At 30.2% G+C, this 13,828-nt stretch overlaps 1 protein-coding gene across 1 annotated transcript in view; it reads right to left on the bottom strand.

Moving 5' to 3' along the window:
- LOC129943393 (short neuropeptide F) overlaps positions 1-13,828 on the bottom strand; it is a 128,935-nt gene that overhangs the window by 96,581 nt on the left and 18,526 nt on the right. The window lies entirely within an intron of this gene.

Genomic DNA, 13,828 nt, shown 5'->3' with positions numbered 1-13,828 from the left:
CTTAAATTTATAACAGTTTTGTTGAATTTATTTTAATTAAGTAATTTTTAAGCAATGCATTAATACATTTTTACATGAATAATCACAAAAACAAATATTTTTAAGACTCGGAAGTTTCAATATTTCTTTTCATTGGAAGTCAATTATATTCTGCTACAACATCTTTAATATATATGATGTTGATAAGCATAATGTAGACTTTATAAATGCACATAGAATAATAAATAAACATTAAATATCAATTCTTTCTACAAATTTTTAGCGATCTACCTTTAATTCAACAAAATTTATATTTTTGTTTTTGCTTTAAGGCCATTAAGCCTTATCTTTAATTAAGTTCAAAATAAATCCACAAAGTCCATCCAATAGCTATTTATCTAAGACTTTACTTGACCAATTATTTACCACATTATACTTTTCAATGAGTAGAATTAGTTAGGACTCTTGATGGTTGACACAATGTGGTTAGAAAAGTAAAGTATTAAACTCAAACACCCATAAACGCTTCATCGATTGTAATAAAACTTCTTATACCGGAATAACCCCGGTAGCACAGAAAAGTATTGTCAAAGGAAAATGCAATTGAAAAAACGGCAGATGAAATCATTTCGTTATTTATTTATGCATTTAAGCTGGTGAAAAATATGAAATAATCAATAGAAAATAGGTTCTACTTCTACAAATATTACTTTTTTATTTTCATCATTTCTATTTGAATCAATTTCCTATCACAAATAATAAAATGTGTAAAATTTGTTGTTTGATAACCCTTTCTGTCTATTTGATGGGACCGGTCGGTCGACCGTGCGATGAAAATCAATAAAACGATGGTTAAATTTGTATTCTTATCTATATTGTATATAATGTACTTTGTTTTATTTTTTGTTCATTTTAAGACTTAAACATTGATAAAATTCCAAAATATAAAACCAAAATTATAAAAACGTGAATATTTTTTCCCATTTGCAATTTTCATTTATTTGAAGTCAAAAAAATTCTTCTGACAAATCTTACATTATCATATCAGCTAAATAAAGTATAACCAATTTATTTGCGAAAAAAATTCTAGACCTAACTGTCAAATGAAAATAAATTACCTACCGCACGTACACCTGATGTAGTTTTCATAATTTATAACATGAATCTCTCCGCTCCGCATTCAACCTTACACAGACTATAACAATCTTAAATTTGTAAGTAATAAATAATTGTCTGCACTATTATTACACCCAACAGTCAACACGCCTCCCTTAACATTAAATTTTTATTAAGTAAGTCTAAAATCAATTAATACTTCTTGTAACCTTTTTACTTTGACCATTAATATACTTTTTGCTCTTATACTTTATCATGAGACACGAGGTTTTTGCTTTGGTTATGTCATTTAGTCTTTGGCCTGGCTTTCGTCCTCTATAAATCTAAAGCATATTGTAGCTACAAGTTATGGGCCCGGAAGATAAAGAAGATCGAATTATTTTAACAAAGATTGTAAAGATGAGAAGTGTACGAAGTTAACTGGTGTTGGGTTAAACAAATAATTAATTATATAATTCATACAAACAACTGTATAATATACTTATATATAATTTGCTAACCTACCCGCTCTGAGGAAAGGGGCACTTTGGACCATGGTGGACCAACAGTGGTAACCCAAGGAAAGGTGACTCTTATATGCATACAAATTAAAATAAATTTACTGAAGCATTTTTCCAGTGTTACAACCATAGACCATTATATACACCAAACAATTTTTTATAAAAACGTGTTTTTTAAAAGAGGTATAGAACATTAAAATGGAATAAAAGAAAGATGATTTGTTTTAAATTGACATGCAATCTACTTTATTTAAAAGATAATCTTCTGGCATTATAATTTAAATCCCATTTGTGGCTTTTGAACTCCATAATGTTCTGGTGGTCAGCTTCGTTTTAAAAGAATTAAGGGCTAATAATTTCACTAACCAAACAAACACTTAAGAATTTTCATCAGTATACGGCCGGCAGTTTTATTTATTGAAGTTTAAATTCACCAAAAGTCGCCTTCGAGGTTCTGGATTTTTGGGAATTTTGATATTAGGGATTTTGGATTTTCGGGTTTTTGGTATTCGGGATTATGTCTCTCTCTCTTGCCATAATCTCCAAGGAGAATCGAAAATCAATAATGAATAAAACTTCAAGGAATCAATAGATATGTATTTTGCAAAATACTCGAGGGACATCTTTTGACACCACTTCTTTTAGAGCACTTGCATGTAGCATTTTTTAAACGTAATAAAAATGTATAAAGAACTGGTGAACAATGTTTTGTAAGATGCAACCAATCTAATTACACTTTACCGAAGATTCTACGATCCCTCTTATTCCGACAAAAATAACTCTATTACCTGAATTTTTTAATATATGACATTATTTAAAGATTGCCATAAAACCATTATATTAGTCTTTTGGAGGCTATGAAATTTATTAAAATTGTTTTTTTTTACCTACTTTGATGATTTTCCAAATCTGAGATTTTTGAGATAAGGGTTCCCGCTTTGAAAATTTCGGCTCTGCAGGATTTTAGGTTGGGGATTATGTATATGAAAACGTCACCAACCCTACATCCACTTTTTAATTCCTCATGCTTTAGTTCATTAAAGTAAGTAAGGAAAATCAAAATAATAAACACATAATATTATAAAAAATGTTTCAAATATTATCAAATAATCAAATTTTCAAAACTTTTAGTAATTTTGTCTGCACTTTCTTACTCACACTGGAGACAAATGTTATATCTAAATCTATCAAGGGTTTTTTTAGAAGCGGAGTTGGTCATTTTGGCGGCAGTAATTTGATTTATGGATTGTTTAGTTTTCCATTGCATAATAAATACACTTCCTCCTGAACAACTTTTGCAATTCGGGCATATTTATTATCAAAATTGGTCAAATATTTTATAAACGAAACAATCAATTTAGTGAAAGAAACTTTTGGTGAGTGCATTATCTCGTAGACCTATAGCGGCCAAGATAGTGGGGTTAAATACCGCTGGACTTTTTTCTGTGGGGTTATGTGAAGCAGCTTGTCTACACAATAAGACTGCGATGATTGTCGGTTGTAATTTACTTTTGGCCACTTCCACCAAATCATTTTCCAAAACATAGTGAACCTTTATCTTGGCCATAACATTAAATTATATGCGTTTCATTTCTTCTTGATAACCACACGTCTAAAGAACACCCTTTATATACATACATATTTATATACTTACATATAAACAGGTCTTACGCGAACTAAAATAAACGCGTACTAAACATAACATCTATAAATATAAATAATTACCATCTAAATAACCCACAGTTTGATAAACCTTTTTATGTATTTCAAGTAATTTATCTGCCTTTAAGTGATTTATTTTCATTCCGTTCCTATTCACACCTCCTGTCAAAGCTTTCCCCAGTAAATATTAACAAAAATAATATTTACCAAAGCAGCTAAGTTGTGTGTTCGTGATTTGTATTTTGACCAGAAGCGATAATTACTCAATGCATACATGTCAGCATATCAATAACTGATTGAATTATGGTCATTCTATTAAGTTCCACGTCGGTTAAAGTCAAATATTGGTATGCTTCCGGTGTTTGTAAAACCAAAATGCGTTTAGCAATTTATTCATTTAACATCAATATAACTATCCTCCTCCACATCTTCGATTAGTTCTAACTTAATACTCGCAAATATATCAAAAACCCCCTGGTTGTGGCGGTTTGTTTCAAATCCATAAACCAATAATCTTGCGGCATATGGCAATAATTACTGTGTTGTGTAACACAAAACCCCAAAACCAAATTCAGAGATCGTTTATAAATTCGACACACAAAAACAAAGCAAAAAAAAGGGACTCTTATAAAGACAAATCCAGTTACAGCAATGTTGACACTTAACTCCAATATGTATCAAGCTGCAATGCATTGGATAGAAAATTATTAGTATTATAACGTTGGCCACATAAGAACAAATAAAAGCATACCTAATGGATATTAAATTAGGAACCCAAAATATTTTTTATTTTTAAGAGCTTTAAATAATAATAATAATAATAATAATAATAATAATAATAATAATAATTATAATAAAAATAATAATACTTTAAATAATAAATAGGAGTCAGAAACATCGTTACCATTTTACTTGAAATGAAGTAGTTCAACTTTTTTTTTCAAATAAACTAAAAATCTACTTCTTACTTCGCACCATCATCAAAATATTGAAATCTACTTCTTTTTTCTCCCTATCACTCTTGTATGTAGTTTTAAAACTTTCTAGATCATACAAAATCGCTTGGGTATTTGCATTTGTGGCAAGGTTCCGTTTTATCTACTGTATTCTAGTTTAACCCTTTTGTCACTTTTACTTTAGACATGCAGGACCTGTATGCAAGTTTTGCATTCGTAAACAAATTCGAATTCGGGATTTTAATCAAACATGACATTACGATGGTAGATAAGTAGAAAAAAGTGGGGCCCAGATTTTCTCGGTTTGTCTGTATGTCTTTCCAGTTTTTCAAAGTAATAATAACAGTAGCACCAATACAAATTTGTACGGTAAGAAATCAATTTTTTCAAAAAAAAAAAAAAAACAAATAGATTTTTTTTAAATTCTTTCAATATAACCAAATATTTTTGTATTGCTCCAGAAGGGTATCTCAGATATAACCCTTATTTTGATTTTAAGTTTTCTCAAGAACACTAAACTATTTTTTTTCTGTCAAAAATGTCATTGTTTTATTTTTAATTTATAAACAAATATTATTTTTTTTTCGAAATTTGATATCTTGAAAATAAGTCATAGTTTTTTACAAAATTGAAATGCAAGACGTCTAATAATAAGTTCAAAACATTAAAATATTTTTAAACTAAAATTCAAAATAGATTTTCAAATACAAATTTAGAAAATTAAGCTTTTCTTGAGAAATTAAATGGTATTTACATTAATAATTCTTAAAATGCAGGAAATAGTTTTAAACAGATTTTTTTGTTACATTAACATATTGAATTATATGATATGAAGGCTTAAATAATTCTAGTTTTTTTTTTAATTGAAATAATGTATAAAATATTTGGAATAATATGAAAAAGTAAATCAATCTACTTCACTGTTTTTCCTAAAATCTACTTCCAATTTTTAATGAGAAGTGGTAACGCTGGTGAGATATGTAGTGGATTTAATTTTGTATTATTATACTCTGGTAGATAATTTCATGAAATTAATTTTTTGGACATGATTTTTAAAATACTTCCGCCGAGGCTACGAGATCCATAGTCCAATCGACAAGTCCAAATCAACACAACTTTTTCCAATGAATATGACCCTATGTCTTCCTCAATAGTGGCTTTAATATTGGGTTCAGAAGCTTCAAGAGTTGTTGGTTTTCCGGCATGCAAAAACGACTTAACATACCCTCATATGCAAAAGTTTGAATAAGATTTTGTTAAAAATGGACAGCAAATTTGTACAGTAAATTTCCAATTAATAATAATAAATGTTTTGGTGTTAGCAATACTTGATGGATTGCCAAATCATACCAAAACTAATCCAAAACTAACCTTGACTCAAAAACCTACTATTTTATAAAAATGAAAAAAGTTATACTGCAAAAGAGAAGACCTTAATTCTTTACATATTTCACCCCAACATACCTACTTTGAATGTCGAAAACCCGAATTATGTCTAAATATTTGTTTCAATTATGATTCTGAGCCATCTTGTTAAGTAAGAAACAGCAAAATAACCCTGGACACTATTAGAAGTTACGAGTTTTAGTGTGTTTTTTTTAAAGATTGCATTTCATTCTCCTTAGAATGAGACCTGCTCAACACATATTTGAGTGCAAATAAGTAAGAATGCATATGACTGCGAAAAGACATACATACCGAAATGAGGTGCCGAACAGTCAAATTTATTTTTAATTTTAAAAACATAGTAATAATAGTTTTTTTCGATTTTTAAAATCGTCTATAAAATAAATTTGTACAGCTAACTATCATTTCCTAACTTTAAGAATAAAATATGCACATGCACAAAAGCCAGTCGCAGTAAGTATTATTGTAGCTGTTATACCTAAAGGTTTGTAAATTGGCAACACTTCCTATATGATTGCATAATGTATTACATTACATGTTCTCATCGTTCAAAAAGCCTTTCTCTCACATCCTTTTAAATACTAGAGACTTTTAGCCACCTAAAACTTCGTTCCTACGCAAATGGATATGAAGATGATATTTTGATTTTAATTGCGAAAGTTTTTCTTTGCAGTCAACGTATGAAAACAAGATTTTGCTTTTACGAAAAAAATGTACATGTTATAACTGTCTTTGCGCCTTAAAACACGCGTCTTTAATTAAATAACAAGGGTGTCGGATGAACAAATATCATTTGTTCTAACATTTTGTTCCGCTGGTGAAAGGTGCGCGTATAAAGCCTATAAGGACATCAGGGAGTGAAATGTATATTTTTCGTGATACTACAGGTATTAAGGGGTTATCCTTTTTTCGAAGTGGGTTCTGTGGTATGAAACAACAAATTGGCTATGTGTGTTTTTTTGGCCCAATGAAATAATTTGTACAGCTTAAAAAGCCAACATTTGTGTGTATTACTTTCTTTACGAGTATAAAATTGCCAAAAAAGTGAGCATTACCTATAGTTTGTTTGTCCTTGGTTTAAGAGGTTTATAATTTATCTAAGAAGACTCTGCTGAGGGGCATAATAAAAAAAAAGAATTATAAGTTAGGTTAAGTACTACTTACTTAATAGATAGTTGTACAGTGTTCTTTTAGTAATGCTTTGCTTATTGATAAATGCATAAACAACACACAAATTTCCTACATAGAGGGGAAATCAGTACAAAATACAGTAATTCTTTTGATTGCTTATATAATTTTGATTTCAGAAGAGCCAATTTCCAGCAGTTGTCAGAAGATTTAATCATTTCTGGAATTGCTGATACACTAGGATTTTCTAACATTGACGAAGCAGTTTCAACTTTTTATAGGATCCTTAATTATTGTTTTGAAAAAAATGAACCGATAAAGAAATCAAGAAACACAAACTTTAGCCATCCTTGGTACACGAAAGAATTGCGTTTACTGCGTAACAAAAGATATAAGGCATGGAAAACGTGTCTCAAAACTCTGTCTCCAGTCAACTTCTCTTTTTATGTTGAACTCTTTAACCAATTTAAATCTCTTTCTAATTTTGTATATGCTTATTATGTTACTGATATGGGCACCTCTTTGAAAGAGAATCCTAAAAAATTTTGGAATTTTGAAAACTCAAAGAAAAAATCATATGGCTTTCCAGTTAACTTCACTTACAAGAACCTTTCTTTAGATAAAACTTTTGATATCTGTAACGCTTTCGCAACGAATTTCCGTAAGTCATTTGTTAATAGCCCTCAAGAAGTTGATGAAGTATATTTTCATAATCTTCACACTTTTTCGCAAACTAACTGTAGTTACATACCTGTGCTACAGAGTACGGTCCTTAATCTTTTATCTGCGTTGAATGATGACTGATCAGCCGGTCCTGATGGTATTCCCCCGATAGTATTTAAAAAGTGTAGTAATGCTTTAGTTGAACCCCTTAGGTTTTTTTCCAACTTTCTATAAAAACAGGCAAATTTCCCAGCATATGGAAGAAGTCATTTCTAACACCAATTTTCAAGAAAGGTAACAAGTCGAATATAAGCAACTACAGGCCCATTGCAAAGCTTTTTTGCATTCCTAAAGTATTTGAACAAGTTGTTTGTGAAAGCCTAGCATATTTTTGTAAAAATATCATTTGCGAACAGCAACATGGTTTTGTGCAAAAAATATCAACCGTTACTAATCTCCTTACATTATCAAACATATGTTCAAACGCTTTAGAACAAGATTATGAAGTTGACTGTGTATACACTGACTTTTCTAATGCTTTTGACGAACTTAGCCACGGAATTATTTTATTTAAACTTAAGGCTCTTGGTTTTCCACCATTTTTCTTAGCTTGGATTAAGTCATACCTTGAAAACAGATCCTAAAATTTAGAAATTGTCATTCTGAACCTTTTGTTGCTCAATCTGGTGTTCCCCAGGGAAGCCATCTTTGCCCTTTTCTGTTCATCCTGTCTATTAACGATGTATCGTCATGTCTACGCTCAAGTGAACTTCTCATTTTTGCTGACGATAGAAGAAGAAGTTTTTTTTACCAAAGCATCAGTTTAAAAAAAGGTGGACATTTTGGGTAACCTTAAATATCTTACGAACCAAAAACGCTAGAGACTTGATTTATTTGTATATAATGCATCATAACGTGATACAAAACAAGTATATTTTTTGAAAAAAAAAACCATTTAACGGTTTTTTTGTATAAATCAAAAAAACTGAACAAAAAATTTGTCAACTCGAAAATTTTACGAATACAAAATGATTTTACCTCCAAAACATTTTTGTGCAAAGGACATCTTAACATGTGGTAAAATTTTGAGAAAAATCGAACAGTTTTTTTTTATAAAAAAATAAAAACCCAAAAAAAAAAAACAATACTCAAAGTTGGTAAAAATTGAATTTCGACTCAAATATGTTTTCAAAAATTTGAGATTATGGCTTTCAACTTATTTTAACTTATAAGAAACAAGATGTCAACATTCAGTAAAATTTTGTAAAAAACGGAATTGACAGTTTTTTTACACAAAAAATAAAAACCTAAACAAAAAAAATTAATAAACGTTGGTAAAAATTGATTTTCGGCTCAAATTATTCTTCGAAATTCTGAGATATTTGCTTTAAACTACTTTTATCTATTCAAACATATTGGTGTCAATGTAAATACAAATTTTGAGAAAAATCGAATTTACAGTTTTTTTTTACAAAAAATAAAAACTTAAAAGCAAAAATTAATAAAAGTTGGTAAAAATTGATTTTCCACTTAAATATCTTTTCAAAAATTTGAGACCATACTTCCAACTAATTTCCACTTATAAAAAATATTGTTTTCAATATTAAGACAAATTTTGAGAATAATCGAATGGACAAAATGGATAAAAACGTAAACATAAAAATTAAGAAAAGTTGGTAAAAATTGATTTTCGAATCAAATATCTATTCAAAACTTCGAGATATTAACTTTAATTTTCTTTATCTTTTAAAAAATATAGTTTTCAAAATTCAGTGAAATCTTATACTTACAAAAACTAAAAACCTTAACAAAAAAAATAATATAAAATGGTAAAAATTAATTTTCGACTCAAATATCTTTTCAAAACTATTATCTTTAAACTACTTGTGAACTATTATCTTTAAACTACTTGTTGTGAATTTTAAGACAAATTTTGTGAAAAATCGAATTTACAATTCTTTTACAAAAAATAAAAAACTTAAAAGAAATAATGAGCAAAAGTTGGTAAAAATTAATTTTCGATTCGAATTGATTTCAAGAAATGCTACTAAAATTTAAAAAAAAAATTTGACTAAAAATCTATTTAAGAAAACTAGATTTCCAAACTAAACTATTTCTTTATATGAAAAATATTGGGAGTAATTTTAAAAGTTTTAAGAATAATTCAACTAACAACTTTTTGAACCCAACACTACAAGCTTTTAAGCAAGACAAATAGAGAGACGGGATGGGAAGTTATCAGTTTGGGTCGCATTCCAGCCTCTTTTTTTCGATTTTGTATGATACAAATTATTAATATAATTGTTTAGCGACTATCATAATCTTGAAAAATGCATTGTACTTAGTCTTTCAATGAATACCCTTTATAACAACAACCTTACTTGAGTTTTATTACTCATCAAAAACTTTTATTAAACAAGTCGGTTGATCTTTTAAAAATTATTAATAAAAATAACATTTCAAATATCAGACATACCATGCATCTTTTAAAAAACAAGTCCATTTCATTTTTCATCGCAGATTCGAACAAAAGATGGCTACACACAATCCTAATTGAGAGTAAAAGCTATTTGGAAGTAAAAGTTTCGTCTTATCTCTTTGGAAAGTTATTTTTACAATCAAATTTTAATAAACCTTTCTTTTAACCTCTCTTTATTTAAATCATTATGTATGCTTACCTTTATTATAATGCTCTTTCAAGAAACTTTGAACTTAACATTTTCTAATGAGCATAATATTTCCATTATTTATATAATAGTTTTTATTCGGAAGTTTGTTTTCCATATAAAATCCTTGTAATATTTATTAAAGAGTCTTGGAAATCCTACCATAAATAAGTCAAGAGTATTTTTTGCACATTTACTTTTGGATGTATATAAAAAATAGTCTTTAACCAATTTTATTTATTTTAATTATCTTTCACCCAAGATACTATAATATTAAAGTGTGTCTAAAGCCATTTATGACTCACGGTTATCACCATGTATAAAAAGGACTTTTATTTACTTGTTCCATCAAAATTTCCCTAGAGATTGAAATGCTAATATGCACACCACACGGTTTTTTCCAGTCTTCACCCTCTAGTGACTTAATAATTTGCGCCTATGTTCTTATCGAATGCGTCTAAATATCAACAACTTAATCACAATGTCGCACACAACAGGATTTTATTAATTAAATTTTGCTTTTTTTGGGTTTATTGTTTACTTCATTTTATGACATTATGCTGGCATTACTGTTATGTGCAATTTTATTGTTGGATAATGTTTATTAATAAAAACATTCAATACCTGTAGGTTTGTTGGAATAATTAAACGTAGAAAAAAGAAAACATTTCTGAAATGGAATTAAACATTCGTGCTATCTAACTTAGCACTATATAGAAGTCCGAAAACCTCTTTCTATACAAACTTGCTAAAGTGACCATCCATGTATACTTTTTAATTAAATATCTATAGAAGAGAAAAAAATGGTATCAAAATAAAGGTGAATAGTTATGTACCTATCAGATTCTTAGACTAGATTAGATCGCGCTCGGGTGAATATCCTTTTCAATATCTTGGTTCCTGAAGTTCTAAAGCACGGTTAGTAGAAATATATGTTTTTTAGTTTTACTTCCCTTGGGTCTGGTATAAAATAATGTCATGCATTCTATCACCTCATACTCGTAGGGAGTCACCAAGCTCTGTTCCGTACATTTAGTAACCCCAGAAGCGTATTACCCGTGGCATGATAGTTAGTGCGTTGGACTGTTTTTATAGTTTAAGGGTTTAGTTTTAAGTAGAATAGGCATGGTGGCACAAACATAAAAAAAAATATACAAAAAAAACATAACAAAAATTAAAAAAATATAATAAAAAAACATGGAATAAGAAAAAAAAGTACAACAAAATATAAAAAAAAAAAAACAAAAAATGCTACATAGTTAGATTCTATAGTTTTAAGTAGTTTATAGATAGAATAGGTAGTTTAAATTAGTTTTAAGTTTTATTTAAGGGACCTAATTTTAAGTAGTTTTAAGTAAAAATAAAAGAAGATATTGAAATTAGTTTCTAATAAACACAAATAAATAAAATCAATTACAGTAAAATAGATCTTAGGCATTAGTGTTAAGTGTTATATTTTAACTTAGAGAGTCCGTATAGGACCAGTAAGTTAGTTGTAAGTTATGGTTAATTAGGCTAGTTATATTAATTTTTGTCTAGACTTATTGTACGAGGTGTGTTTAAAAAGCACCCGGAATTTCTCAGCGATTCGGCATTTATTTCTACAATCGAGGAAAACGCCGCGCCGCGCCGTCCTTTCATGGGTCTCTTCAACTTTGGAAACAGAACAATCTGGTGAATATGGACGTTGGGGCATGACTACGGTATTGCTTTTGGCCACCAAAAATGCTTAAAATAAGGTGCGTTATCGTGGTGCAAAAGCCGTGAATTGTTTTTCCATAAATCTGATAATTTTTTTGGATTTCTTCACGCAAACGTCATATAACTTCAAGGCAATACTCCTTATTAACCGAACGACCTTAATTAGTAAGCAAAACCTTCTCATTTCATCGAACTTCACGTGCTTTTTTCGCTCTTGGTGACGATTGTGCTTTAGTATCGACATCATAACCATACAGGCGACGAATATGGAGAGTTTACCTTTATCAGCGGGCAAGGACAGTCAGTGATCGATATTTGCGCAGTATCAACTGGGTGGCTAAATACAACCCCAAACTTCAAAGTCGGCATAGCGAACTTCTCTGCACACCTTCCAATAGAAGTCAACGTTAAATTCTTTAATGTAGCTAGCCAAAGCATCTCAAATAATTTCCAAAAGTTAAGGTGGAAAGAAAACAGTGCTACCGTTTATAAATTTCTCCTGGATCGTTACTTTAGCTCCCTCCCTCCCCATGCCACAACCGGAGTAGAACATTTAGATGAACAAATAACAATTGTAATTCATATCTCAGCGCCATTTGCCAGTAGCAATAACAACTCTAACTCTTTTACTCCTAAAAACGTATGGTTTGATAATGATTGCAAGAAGCTCCGCAAACTATCATTTGTGTATCTCAAACTATTTCGATCCACAAATGCATTGTTCTTTAAAAGTATTTACCTTCACGTAAATAAGGAGTACAAGACTTTATGCGCAGCAAAAAGAAGAGATTACAAGACTAGTCTGGCGAAGAAACTGGTAGATTGTAAAAACTCAAAAGTTTTCTGAGATAATATTCGCGAGCTAGGAGGACGTTGTCGACATTCGGTGAATACTCTCGCAGCTGAGACACTAGCGACTCATTTTAAAACGCTTTTGTCGGCTGACGTGAATCTCCATACCTTCTCTTATGCTCTCCCCAACTTTATAGTCGATGAACTGGATGGTCCAATACTGTTACGTGAATTGGAATCAACTTTACAAAAAATGAAAAATAATAAAGCACCTGGTTTCGATGGAATTCCAGTAGAAATTTACAAAAATGGTACTGAGCAATTGAAAAATTATCTTCTTCTATACTTCAACCGATTATATAATGAGTCTCATGTTCCAAACAATCTAAACAAAGCAGTTATTTTTGCAATTTATAAGAGTGGAGATGTGAACCAGCCAGAGAACTATAGAGGCATATCTATTCTTAGCTCATTAAGGAAGATCTTCACTTCAATACTCTACGAACGGCTGACCAATTGGGTTGAGGACAAAAACCTTCTCAGTATGTTTCAAGCCGGTTTTCGAGCGGGTTACTCAACGCTGGACCATATATTTGCGTTAACAAGTATTGCCAAGAAATGTATTGATAAAAAGAAAAAATTATACGCTTGTTTCGTTGACTTCAAAGCTGCATTTGACAAGGTGAATAGACAAGCATTGTTGTACAAGCTCTCAATGCTTGGAATCTCTCGGAAATTCTTGCAGCTATACTTCAATTTCCTTATCTCGTCGACTGCTTTGGTATGGGATGGATCGCATCTATCAGTTTGGTTTGAAACGACAACAGGTGTCCCACAAGGCTGCATTCTAAGCCCAATCCTCTTCGCTTTATTTATTGATGATATTTCCGATGTTCTTCCAGGACAGGAGGAATATCTTTTGCCGATATACAAGTAAAAGTCTTACTCTATGCTGATGACCTAGTATTGCTGGCTGAAAACCCTTTCACTCTACAGCTGCAAATAAACAGGTTAAATACATTCTGCGAGAAATGGGGGTTAGCTATCAATACTAGCAAAACTAAGGTGATGATTTTTGAGACTCGTCAAAGAAGAAGACTTCCCGAAGAGAATTGGCAACTAAATAATATTACTATTGAAGTGGTGCAGGAATTTAAGTATCTGGGAGTTTTAATCACACACAACCTTAACTTCGCAAAGCATGTTAAGAATAAAAGTAATGAGGCTAAATTAGCTTTGAGCATAATGTGGCCCAAGT

The sequence above is a fragment of the Eupeodes corollae genome, chromosome 1, assembly GCF_945859685.1.
Source record: "Eupeodes corollae chromosome 1, idEupCoro1.1, whole genome shotgun sequence".
In the NCBI taxonomy this organism is placed as follows: Eukaryota; Metazoa; Arthropoda; class Insecta; order Diptera; family Syrphidae; genus Eupeodes; species Eupeodes corollae.
The sequence above is the reverse complement of the archived record's forward strand: the minus strand, read 5'-3'. Positions and strand labels throughout refer to the sequence as shown.